We start from the raw sequence: 13,222 nt of genomic DNA, 5'->3' as shown, positions 1-13,222 counted from the left end.
TCATTTCCTTAGGAAGGCTCCTGTGTCACTTAAAACATATTAAAATAAGTTGTAAGCTTGTCTCCAGTTAATGTGTCTTTGTTGATTCATTTTCAGACGCACCCAGCGACCCTCAGCACGTGGAAGAAAACATTATCCACCTCTACATATTTTAATCCTTACATTTAGTAACTTGCTGTCCTTTTAGTCTAGAAGGACAGACTGAGGCTCAGAGAGCTTGAATGACCTCCAAATTGCAGGTTTTCAGATACAATACATAGAAGGGCACTTCTGGGGAATCCCCCACACCAGGGGTTTGTGAGCTGCACGTGTATACCTAAAATGCCATCACCAAATCTCAGGTCATAGGTTTTCTCTTAAGTTCTCTTCCTGGAGTTTTCTAGTTTTGGTGTTGCATTTGGGTGTCTGATCCACTTTGAGTTAGTTTTTGTCACAGGTATAAGACCAGTGTCAAGAATATTAACCATTATGCCATCATCACCATAATCAACATCACAATGACTAAAATACTTGTTGCACCTTTCACTATACTTTCCCTACATATCTCGAGGCCCTGATAAATGTTCTTTAGTTAAACACAAATGGCTCCTCAACACAGGAAAACGTATTCTACCTTGCTCCTGAAAAATTTTTCGACCCTAGTTTTGGAAAAACTGAAAAAGCATCCTATAACACTGAGAATGCAGGTTTGCTCACACAGGCTGGTGTGGGTCTGATAGGCAAGCGTCTATGGAAGGCAGCTTTGAAATCTCTGTCAAAATGACACACACATGTGCACTGTGGCTCAACAATTCCACTGCAGGGGATTTTTCTTCCCAGAAGGTTTCACACAGCAGCAGAACTGCTGAAGCTCATAGTTTTGCACAGAATACTGGTAGCAAAGGGCTGAAAACAACTCAACCACCCAGTAGTCAGGGATGGGGTAAATAAATCAAGTCACAACAACAGTACAACAGAAGTCAAACAGCTGTTCAAAAACAGTAGGCAAATTCTCTTTGTACTGATATGAAAAGGTCTCTGAGATAGGAAAAAATGAAGGCATAGAACAATGGGTACAGTCTGCCACCTTTTGTATAAAAAAGGTAGGAAATGAGACTATGAGTATTTTTGCAAACTAAAAATGTTTCTACTCTATTTATACAAACATATAGTTACATATAATATGAATCTGTGTGACATCATGATATACTTGTTATAGTTGGTCAGTCGTGTCTGACTTTTTGAGACCCCATGGACTCGACAGTCCATGAAATTCTCCAGGTATGAATACTGGAGTGGATAGCTGTGCCCGTCTCCAAGGGGGCTTCCCTACCCAGGGATCGAACCCACGTCTGCCGGCGTTGAGGGTGGAATTTTCACCAGCTGAGCCACAAGGGAATCCCAAGAACATTGCAGTGGGTAGCCTATCCCTCCTGCAGTGGATCTTCCTGATCCAGGAATCCAACCAGACTCTCCGGCATCGCGGGCGGATTCTTTACCAACTGAGCTTCCAGGGAAGCCTTATATTGCTATCAAGGGAGTAATTATATTACTTAAGTACACATTTTAAGCTACAGTATGTACCACACTGTGTCACATTATAGGTTGTGTTACATCGTCACACTTCTTATTTAGAAAATATATTTTATATTTTAAACTATTTATATCTATTACAGGTAAATATCTACCGAATTTATAGTATAGATATGTATAATACGTATCAATGATAATGACATATATGTGTGTATAACGCACATATGTATATACGCATATATCTCTATTTTCATATATACAAAGACACTGTGGAAGGACACTGAAAACATGTTCACGCTTTCATAATTATTCACAGTTGCATAATTATTCAGTTTAATAATCATACGTATTCAAATAATTGCACCTGTCACCTGAGTGTTCCGTGGTTTTATAGCATGAGAATTTGGTCGGTGGCACACACAAAGTGAGAAGGCTTTTCACTGCATACTGTTTATTTTGAAACCGTTTTAAACCACGTGCTGACTACTGCCAAAACTCGTAAAGCATCTAAAGGAAGTAGTCCTCCGGCCTCTCCCAGCCCTCTCTAGGCCGCGTGGTCCTCGCTGGTCCCCCCAGCGGAACCGGCCAGAAGCGGCCTGCGTTTTCTGCGCGGCGCTTTCTGCACCGGCCGTCCCACAGGGCGCATGCGCAGACCGCTGGTAGCGCCTGCCTGGCGGGTTTGCGCTGCAAGAGCGAGGTGCAGAGGTTCCGTCAGGCGAGGGTGTCCGTCTGCGAGGTGAGCGCGCGGCGGCCAGGGCCCGAACGCGAGGGAGGGGCCCTGGGGGTGAGGGCCCGGCTCGCGGGCAAGGAGGCACGGGCGTCCTTTCAGGGACGCCGGGGCAGACGCTCCTCTTCGCGGGGAAGTCGACGGAAAGGGAGGCGCGAAGTAGCGGCCCTGAGAGGAAGGGGTGCGGGAGGCCGCGCGGGCCAAGTCAACTCTGAGGAGGACGCGGCGGCCTCCCTGTTGCTCACGCCCCGGCTTCCTGTCAATGCTTCCCCAGCCGGAAGGCCTTCCACCCGCCCTCCTCCTCCCCCGTCGCACCTTCCTCCCCGTCCCAGGACCCCACAGCCCCTCCTTTTTTAGGGCCTCTTCGCTCTCACCCCCAAGAACGCGTTCCTTGGTCCCTGAGGACACTCCCCGTCCTCCTCTCGGACCCCTGCCCTCCCCTTCGAGGACCCCCACGGGCCTTCTCCTTCAGACACACCTGTTGGCCTCCTCAAGGACTCCCGCCCTAGAAAACCCTCCTTCCCCCTCGAGGACCCCTCCCTTCCCTTAATCCCCCCCCCGTTTGGAGGGGCCCCCAGTTTACCCCTTCAGAGACCCCCTGCCTTCCCCTCAGAACAGCTTCCTTCCTCCATGAGGACCTCCACCCTCCCCTTCGACGATGCCCCTCAGCCCTCTTCTTCTAGGACCCCACTCTCGCTCTCCCCCACCAGAACCACCCTTCTTCGCCTTTGAAGACCCCCGTTCCTCTCCAGACCCCCTGGCCCCTCCCCCCAGCCTCCCCCACATTCAAACTCCCCTTTTTTCTTAGGACCCCTCCTCTCCCCTCAACACAGTGCCCTCAGCCTTGGCCCTGCCATTATCCCTCCCCTCTGTCCTGCTCCTGCCTCTCTCCGAGCTCCACCCCCTTTATGTCAGAGGCGCTCCTTCCTTCAGCTCCCCCTTTACCTCCTGTCCCACCTTCCTCTGTGTTTTCCCCCTGGCTCTGGCCCACCTCTCCTCTCCCAGCCCTTACCCTCCCTCAGCCTTCCTGTGGTCCCCCACTTCTGCCCTGGCCCTGGTCCCTCCTTCCTGCCCCTCTTGCCTCAGACCTCCTCCCTCCATCACACCTCTCCTCTCTATATCCTTTCGCTCAGTCCTGGCCCCCTTCCTCTCCTTAGTTCTGCCTCTCCTTTCTGCTCCTCTGCCTCAGTCCCACCCCTTCTCTCTGGGCGCCTACTCCCTGGACACCTCTCCTAGCCCAGACTGGTTCTTCCTCTTTACCTTGCCCCCCTCCTCCTCCTCTGGTCCAGCTCTGCATTCTGCCTGGCCTTGCTTTCCTCCTTTCCCCATTCCTCAGCACTTCTCTTTTGGTGGCTCCCTTCAGTCCCTGCTTCCTCCTCCCACAGCCTCAGCTCACCTGGAATCTCTTGGCCTCCACTCCCTTCTCCCAGCACTTATTCCCATTTCTCTGAACTTTCTTCCCTACTCTGAAATCAAGGAACCCACCACCACTCACGTTTTTTAGGGACTCTTTTGCTTTTTTCCCCCCAAGTGTTTAACATCAGCTGCTTTTATGCCTACTTTTCCCTCTCTGGGCGAGGAGAAGGGATTGTGACTCTTTGCTCTAGCTTGGGACCTGGCTAGCCTAGAGAAGCAGGTTGCCAGGATTTCACAGTCATTTCTGCTACTCCTTTGTCAGAATCTTATGCTGCAGCCTGTAGAGATGGAAATTCAGTGGGGGGTATCGTACATCCAAAAAAAGGAAGTAATAGCAAATTTTAAATTGATGGTAGGCGGATAAGTATTAAGAAAAAATCACAGTCTTCTCATACATTATCCCAGTCTAACTTCTAGCTAAAGAGTTAAAATGTTTAAATAAAAAATAAGAAAATAAATTTGCATTTTTAAGTGATCTCTGCCTTTTTGTTACAGGCTTGTTTGATTTCTTTATATTTTTTGCATAGGGATGCAGTCCTTTGTAGGATGAATGTATTGTAATGATCTTTCCTCATTTGTATTAACTCATTTTTAAAAGCATCTTCTTAGGTGGTTCATGAATTTGTTCAGTTCGTTGTGGTTTGGAGTTCAAGTCTCTTCCCTTCAGTGCCATTTCTGAGATTTTTCTAGCCCGTGTCTGTGCATCTTCTAGACCTGACGCTGTGACTGAGGCAAGAGCCGGTCTGTAGATATGCAAATCTGTGTGAATATTCATTTAGGCATTTGTGTGAAATGAGCTAACTTCCTTTGATTCGCATAACCTCTACTGTCCAGTTAAACTCTGCAAGCCATTTGTGAGTCTCTCTGTGTAGTTTCTGCAGATCCTAAGGTTTCTGACTCTCTTCTTCATCTGATAAAACTCAGCCCACCATCTTCCACAACAGTGTGCTTTGAAGCAGCCTGCCTTTTAGAGTATCTCCATCCTTTGAAGGGTCAAGCTGTAAAAATGCTCCATGTGAAAGAAGTTTTGGATATCTCGAGGAATACCCAGCTCGTTCATCTACGTGATCAAGAAGAAAATCGAGAAACCACCCCCATAAGAAACCCAGAGGCTCCAAGAGTTTCTCATCAAAACTTTAGGTCTTTTCAGCCCCTGTCGGTTACAGGACCTCACCAAGCTGTGAGCCAATTTCAGGAGCTCTGCTGGCGATGGCTGCAGCCAAAGAGCCGCACCACGGAGCAGATGATGGAGCAGCTGGTGCTGGAGCAGTTTCTGAACACGTTGCCAGGGGAGGTTCAGACATGAGCGAGGTCAAAGCAGCCCAAGAGCAGCAAGGAAGCAGGTGACCTGGTGGCAGAATTGATCCAAGCATGTGAGGAGGAAGGTGAGAGAGGGACTTTTTGAACTTTTGTTGTATGCCTGGCATGTAAGAGGGAGCTAAATAAAAACTTGTTCAATGAATGAATGAATGAATTTTGTAATCTCCAGTCTAATCTGCCTAATCCTATGTGAAATGAAAGAAACTTGAGATTTGGCTTTTGCTTTTCATGCTATTTTCGGAGAGTATGCCTTCTCTCTGCTCTGTTCCCCACCCTTCCACTTTTCATTTTGAGCCTAAACCTTAGTGTCAACACAAAACAATACACAGTCAAAAAAAAAAAAAAAAAGAGGGCATGCAGTGTGGGAGATAGGAGGCCCGAAATTTCAATTCTGTCAAAATTTGACTGGTGTCTTAGAAACTCAAAGTTACTCGATTGGAACTAAGGGCATCTCACTGGTGATAGAAGAACGCCATTCACTCCCGATAGCCCTTTGGATGATATTGATACTAAAACCAAAGCTTTGTTTGTGTGTGTGTATATATATATATACATATATACTTATATATGTGTGTGTATATATATATATATATATATATATATATATATATATATGTATATATAGACAAGGAGAGAAAGGCAAGGGAACAAGATGGGGATGTGGACCAGTGGGATGGGTTGATTACATTGAAAAATATAAAGAATTAAATTTGAAATAAACATGAGGGTCATGTATGGCTGAATGGTGATGTATCAAGGATTATGATTAGTCCAGTTTTGTGCACCTGCATTCATTAAAAGAATTTGGAAGAGGCTAAGAAAATTTGGAAATCCCAGCAGTGGCCACAGAACTGGAAGAGGTCAGTCTTTGTTCCAATCCCAAAGAAAGGCAATGCCAAAGAATGCTCAAACTAAGGCACAGTTGCACTCATCTCACATGCTAGTAAAGTAATGCTCAAGATTCTCCAAGCCAGGCTTCAGCAATACGTGAACCGTGAACTTCCAGATGTTCAAGTTGGTTTTAGAAAAAGCAGAGGAACCAGAGATCAAATTGCCAATATCCGCTGGATCATCAAAAAAGCAAGAGATTTCCATAAAAACCTCTATTTCTGCTTTATTGACTATGCCAAAGCTTTTGACTGTGTGGATCACAATAAAATGTGGAAAATTCTGAAAGAAATGGGAATACCAGACCATCTGACCTGTTTCTTGAGAAACCTGTATGCAGGTCAGGAAGCAACAGTTAGAACTGGACATGGAACTACAGACTGGTTTCCAAATAGGAAAAGGAGTACGTCAAGGCTGTATATTGTCACCCTGCTTATTTAACTTATATACAGAGTACATCATGAGAAACGCTGGGCTGGAAGAAACACAAGCTGGAATCAAGATTTCCGGGAGAAATATCAATAACCTCAGATATGCAGATGACACCACCCTTATGGCAGAAAGTGAAGAAGAATAAAGAGCCTCTTGATGAAGGTGAAAGGGGAGTGTGAAAAAGTTGGCTTAAAGCTCAACGTTCAGAAAAGCAGGATCATGGCATCTGGTCCCATCACTTCATGGGAAATAGATGGGGAAACAGTGGAAGCAGTGTCAGACTTTATTTTTTGGGCTCCGAAATCACTGCTGATGGTGACTGCAGCCATGAAATTAAAAGATGCTTACTCCTTGGAAGGAAGGTTATGGCCAACCTAGATAGCATATTTAAAAGCAGAGACATGACTTTGCCAACAAAAGTCCATCTAGTCAAGGCTATGGTTTTTCCAATGGTCATGTATGGATGTGAGAGTTGGACGGTGAAGAAAGCTGAGCGCCGAAGAATTGATGCTTTTGAACTGTGGTGTTGGAGAAGACTCCTGAGAGTCCCTTGGACTGCAAGGAGATCCAATCAATCCATCCTAAAAGAGATCAATCCTGGGTGTTCACTGGAAGGTCTGATGTTGAAGCTGAAACTCCAATACTTTGGCCACCACATGCGAAGGGTTGACTCATTGGAAAAGACCCTAATGTTGGGTAGGATTGGGGGCGGGAGGAGAAGGGGACGACAAAGGATGAGATGATTGGATGGCATCACCGACTCGACGGACATGGGTTTGGGTGGACTCCGGGAGTTGGTGATGGACAGAGAGGCCTGTTGTGCTGCGGTTCATGGGGTTGCAAAGAGCCGGACACGACTGAGTGACTGAACTGAATAGTAAACATGTTGGACACTTAAAATGTACTACATTGTAAATATTCTATAATAGTGTTTTACCTCTCTTAGTAGTTCTTGAGATAGGTATTACCCTCCTTCCACAGATGAGAAGACAGAGGCACAGGGAGATTGAATAACTTACCTGTGAACGTGTTCGTCGTTCAGTCGTGTCTGACTTTTTGACCCCATGGACTGTAGCCTGCCAGGCTCCTTGCCAGTGGAATTCTCCATGCAAAAAGACCGGAGTGGTTGTCATTTCTTTCTCCAAGGGATTACGTCTGAGCCACCAGGGAAGCCCAACTTGCCTGTGGTCCACAATTATTAAAATTAGTAATTGGCAGTAAGGATTCAGACCTCCGTCGCTGGCTCCAGAGTCTGTCATCTTATTAATCGTGGCTGTTAATACTGCCTCCATCGGACATAGGGCATATGGTCCCACAGAATTTTTAAACTTGGTCAAAGACACAGCCTTTGATGGAGCTGAAATTCAAGAGAGGGGAAAGAGCTTGCTAGGGTATGAGAAGAAACTATAGAATAGTGAAAGGTACTCTTGGAAAGAGACCACAAACAAGGAAGGACTTCAGGTTTCCTGAGGGAAGGTGGTGGTTGTCTTCTAGATCCCTGAGTGAAAAAGATGTAGTAATAAGAGTTGTCGTCTTTTTTTTTTTTTTTTTTTACTACCTGCTTTGTGCCCCACACACAGCAGGTGTTTAACCCTTATAGGTGCCTGTAGAATTAGAGAGATCTTTGTAATTTTCATGTTACAACTGAGAAACTGATGTTCTCTGGTGACTAAATAGATGGTGAAGCTAGGACCATTGATACAAATGTAGAGGGAAGGTTTACTTTATTTGGAAGGCACTGAAAATCCATGGAAGCATTTAGAGGTGGGAGGTAACCAAACCTCTTTTCTGGAATTGCCACAGTGAGCTGAGAAATGATTTTTTTGGTTTTTCTCTTGTCATAGGAAGTGCTGCTTCTGCCCATGGCAGGTGAGGGGTTGGCAGGCTACTCTCTGTGTCTGTGGGTGCTGCCAGACTGGACTCAACTCTGTGGTTATTCCTTCTCCCTTCTAGGTTTCTCTGCTCAGAACTGTGTCCTTGCAGAAGAGAGAAACACAAAACACCACCAAAAGAAGGACACAATGATGTCTGACAGGAAGCCATTTGTTAGATCTCAGGTGAGTCAGGTTTTCTTCTGACTTAGTTCTGCAGTGTGAGGAGCTCCCCTTTCTGATTTCTAGACCTCCTCTATCTAATTAAACATCCTCATTTCCTTAAAGTCTTTATGTAAACTTTACCTAACTGAGCCTTTCTTTCCCAGGCTTCTGTATCAGAATTTTCTTCTGACTCTTTGTATTTGATTTCCTGCTTTTTCTCACACTTATTGCCACCACCACATACCACATCTTTAATATTTTCTCTCTTTTCCTGTCTATTGAATTAATTTTTCATTGTTTATTGTTCCATTATCTCCCCACTTTTGACTTAGTCAAAGCAACCCTCATGTGATTTGTACTACTATTATGCTCCTTTTTATAGATGAAATAACTGTTGTGAATTTTTAAAAATTTGCTCCTTAATGTTCTTGTTAAATCATGTTTTGAAACCTAGAAGAAGCTAATGTGTTGCACTTGCTTTAGAAAAAAATTCATGGGTGAGGGGAAGGCGTTTGACAGTTAGGAAAAGAAAGTGTTTACAAATGCTCCTTGAGGAAGAGCTAAGGGGAAGAGGGGTGAGAAACATTGTTCCAGGTGATCTGTTCCTGAGAATAGCCCTCTTTCCCTACAGTGTCTGTGTCTAGGATCTCAAGTGAAGATGCCCTCAGAGATGACTGAGGTAATAAAAGAGAATTTGTAAGTGGGTGGATTGTGACAACATGGGGGGCATCTGCCCCATCTAAGGGGCAGCTATGTTTCAGCATCAGCTGATGGCGCCATGTGAGAATGTGGACCCTGATGCCTAGATCTTCTGATTTTTTAAAGTGAAGTCAAAAAATCCAGCTAATAATATGAATTATACTAATATTTTGGTGTTGGCAACTAACAAATTTTGAAGAAAGAATAAAGAACACATGTGAGCCAAATAAACCCCTTTATAAAAGCTGGGCAGTCAGTACATGCTCTCTAGTTCGTTGATCTGCATAATGTTTCCATGAAAACACAAAAGACGTATATTACTAAAATGGGTATCATGGTCTTCAGTAGTCTTCCAATACCTGCTTCTTACATTCACCTTTCTGTTACCAAGAATGTTGCATGTAATTGTAATTACTTAGTTTGTATTACTGGATTATTCTGAGGTTTGATTATGTGTGTGTTAGTCGCCCAGTGATCACGGCATCTGTTGCCATCACGTCATGGCAAATAGATGGGGAAAGAGTGGAAACCGTGGCTGACTTTATTTTTGGGGGCTCCCCAATCACTGCAGGTGGTGATTGCAGCCATGAAATTAAAAGACACTTACTCCTTGGAAGGAAGGTTATGACCAACCTAGACAGCGCATTGAAAAGCAGAGATGTTCCTTTGTCAACAAAGGTCCATCTAGTCAAGGCTATGGTTTTTCCAGGAGTCATGTATGATTGTGAGAGTTGATTGTAAAGAAAGCCAAGTGCCAAAGAATGGATGTTTTTGAACTGTGGTGTTGGAGAAGACTCGTGAGAGTCCCTTGGACTGCAGGGAGATCCTTCCAGTCCATCCTAAAGGAGATCAGTCCTGGGTGTTCACTGGGAGGACTGGTGTTGAGGCTGAAACCCCAGTCCTTTGGCCACCTGATGTAAAGAGGTGATGCACTGGAAAAGAACCTGTTTCTGGGAAAGATTGAGGGCAGGAGGAGAAGGGGATGACAGAGGATGAGATGGTTGGGTGGCACCACCAACTCCATGGACATGAGTTTGGGTAAACTCCGGGAGCTGGTGATGGACAGGGAGCCCTGGCGTGCTGCAGTTCATGGGGTCGTAAAGAGTCGGACACGACTGAGTGACTGATCTGAACTCCACTGAACTGAGTTGCTCAGTTGTGTCTGACTCATTGCAACCGCAGGGACTGTAGCCTGACAGTCTCCTATGTCCATGGAATTCTCTAGGTGAGTATACTAGAGTGGGTTGCCATTCCTTTTTCCATGGGATCTTCATGACTGAGGGATTGAACCTGGGTCTCCTGCATTGCAGGCAGATTCTTTACCATCTGAGCCACCAGGGGAGCCCCAATATCATCATACATTTATCTCTTCTACCATAAATGAGTGTTTGGGTCTTGTCTAGATTTTGGAGGTTATAAGACAGTACACATGAGCAGATACACCTAGGAAGAGGTATATTTCTGGACCCAAAAGTGGTTTACCAATTTACATTTCCCTGGTGGCTCAGACGATGAAGCATCTGCCTGCAACGCGGGAGACCTGGGTTCAATCCTTGGATCGAGAAGATCCCCTGGAGAAGGAAATGGCGACCCACTCCAGTACTCTTGTCTGGCAAATTCCATGGATGGGGGAGCCTGGTAGGCTGCAGTCCACGGGATCGCAAAGAGTCACACACAACTGAGCTCACACACAACTGAGCAACTTCACTTTTAGCATCTTTAAAGAGGTCTCAAAAGCCCACATTCTAAGATTTTCGTTGATGGCTCAGTCAGTAAACAATCTGCCTGCAGTGCAGGAGACGGAGGTTCAATCCTTGGTCAGAAAGATCCCCTGGAAAACAAATGGGAACCTGCTGTGTAGTATTCCTGCCTTGGAAATCCCATGGACAAAAGAGCTTGGCCACAGTGGATGGGTCTCAAAATTTTGAGTCAGGCACGACGGAGCAACTACACCACCACCACCACCAAGAGTCCCCCTTCTCGACAGTATTTGGTATTGTCCAACGTCTTAATTTTTGTCAGCTGAATGAGTATAAAGTCATACTTTGTCATTTTGAAATGCATTTTCTTATTATAAGATTGGCCATCTCTGCATATTTATGAGCTGTTTGTGTTTTGTGGATGAGTCACTGAGGCTTAACCTATCCACACTCACAGAGCTTGTAAGAGAGAACCAGAACGTAAACCCAACTGTCTCTTTTTCCTGGGATTGGGGTATACTGCTCAGCTTTTATTTGCATTTTTCTCTCTTTATTAAGGAACTTAAAAGGATCTTTCTCCTCCCACACAGATCTCTAGAAATTCGCAGCAGGAGCTGGCTTTGAAATATTCCCACTTCTCTCAAACTTCAAGACAAAAGAAAGATATGCTTATTTTTTCTCATTCTTTTCTATGTTTTAAATTATGAAACTATGATAACACATTTACAGGAGGCTTGGAGAGTTCAGAACAAAGTTACATATAGTTCCACTATGTGGTGGTTGGTGGTTTAGTCGCTAAGTCATGTTGAGTTCTTGTGACTGCATGGACTGTAGCCTGCAAGGTTCCTCTGTCCATGGGATTCTCCAGGCAAGTATACTGTAGTGGGTTGCCATTTCCTTCTCCAGGGGTCTTCCCGACCCAGGAATCAAACCCAAGTCCCCTGCATTGTAGCGAGATTCTTTACCAGCTGAGATATGAGGGAGCTATGGGGGAAGTTCTACTATAAATTACAATTATGTTTTAGTAGATAAATTACAATTTTCAGGTGGACTTTCAATATCAAACTCAAAAAATTAATGGAATGAATAAAGGTAGAAGTCTATAGTAGATCTGAAAAGCAGTATGAACCAATTGAACATAACTTCAGATTTATATAGTTTTCACACAACAAGAGAGGCCAAATTGTGTTCAAGTTCCCATGGACTATAAACTAGGAGACCCTGGAACATATCCTGGGACATAAAGTGCAAAAGTTTCATGGCCTGAAGGTATTGAAATCATATACAGTCTGTTCTCGTATCACTGTGGAATTATGTTAGAAGTTAATACCAAAAGATGTTGGAAAATAAGCCACATATTTTCAAGTGCAGTGTGACGTTTCCCAAGAGAGATCTTTGACTTAGCCATCGAAAGCCTCTATAAAGTTAGAAGACTGAAAGAAACAAGAGGGTGATTGCAGAGAAGAAAACATTTTAATGAGAAAGACTTAAAGGAAAGAAAGCCTAGTAGGTCCCTGAAACCTTTGGATTAGAGTCTTTCTGCTTGTCTGAATGTGTGCTTCATGGTCAGTCCCCTCTTATCAGATACCTTTCCCCCTCTTTGGGATAATTCCGGATTTCAATCATTTAGGAGTATATCTGGTATTTCAGGAATTGGTGACTTTCGAGGATGTGACTCTGGACTTCAGTCCAGAGGAATTACCCTACCTCAGTGCTTCTCAGAGGAAGCTCTACCGGGAGGTGATGCTGGAAAATTACAGGAACCTGGTCTCCCTCGGTAAGCTGTGATGACCAAAATTGTTTCCAGACACTGGCATATGTCCCTAGTGGCAGAATCTTTGGAAACAGGCTTTATTTTTCTTGTGTGTAAATTTGCACTTGCCTGTTATCTCAGAGCCTTTAGAAACAAGGCTGGGAGTTCCTGAGGGTACAGGACAGAATCCCCAAGTTATAAGTCTCCTTCTTCAACAGGGTACCAGTTCCCTAAACCTGACATTATCTCACAGCTGGAAGAGGAGTCACACGCTAGGGAGGAAGACGGGAGCGCAGTGACATGTCCCGGTGAGAACGGGATCCTGGAGAGAAAACCCTGCTCAGTGAGCAGGGGCTGGGAGCTGGTCCTCAGAGCCCACTCAGCTTAGGGAGAGGGCCGGTAGGTGCTTTCACCTTAGGGGCTCGTGTGGCCACGCCACATCATGCTCACTCAGTACTTCTTTTGTCTCCTCTCTGAAGCTCATCTCTTCCTCTCCTGCTCAGCTCCAGGGAGGCCAGTTTTCCTATCCTCTAATGTTCAAGCCCCTGCATTCATTTGTGCCTTTCCCCTGACAGCTAGAAATCAGAGGTCTTTCCACTGAGACAAGCGAAAACCTTGGTGTGATACCACTGCTCTTTCCAGCCCTCAGGGAGTTGACTTTATAAAGCACACATCAGGTTCTTACCACTCCCAAAAGAAAATCCAGACCTCTAGCAAAACATTTAAATCCGTCCCAGTC

The 13,222-nt window shown here is 45.0% G+C and overlaps 1 pseudogene across 1 annotated transcript in view; it reads left to right on the top strand.

Moving 5' to 3' along the window:
- Window positions 1–4,661: 4,661 nt before the first annotated feature.
- Window positions 4,662–13,222, top strand: part of LOC145537677 (zinc finger imprinted 2-like) — a 54,811-nt pseudogene continuing 46,250 nt past the window's right edge. The window contains exons 1-4 of the transcript XR_014076410.1: window positions 4,662–5,040; window positions 8,249–8,352; window positions 8,963–9,010; window positions 12,381–12,507. The product of XR_014076410.1 is annotated as a zinc finger imprinted 2-like (transcript). The remainder of the gene's footprint in view (window positions 5,041–8,248; window positions 8,353–8,962; window positions 9,011–12,380; window positions 12,508–13,222) is intronic.

Source organism: Giraffa tippelskirchi, chromosome Y, assembly GCF_054371585.1.
Source record: "Giraffa tippelskirchi isolate mGirTip1 chromosome Y, T2T-mGirTip1v1.2.pri, whole genome shotgun sequence".
Taxonomy (NCBI): Eukaryota; Metazoa; Chordata; class Mammalia; order Artiodactyla; family Giraffidae; genus Giraffa; species Giraffa tippelskirchi.
Note: the sequence above shows the minus strand (reverse complement) of the source record. Positions and strands in the feature narration are given on the sequence as shown.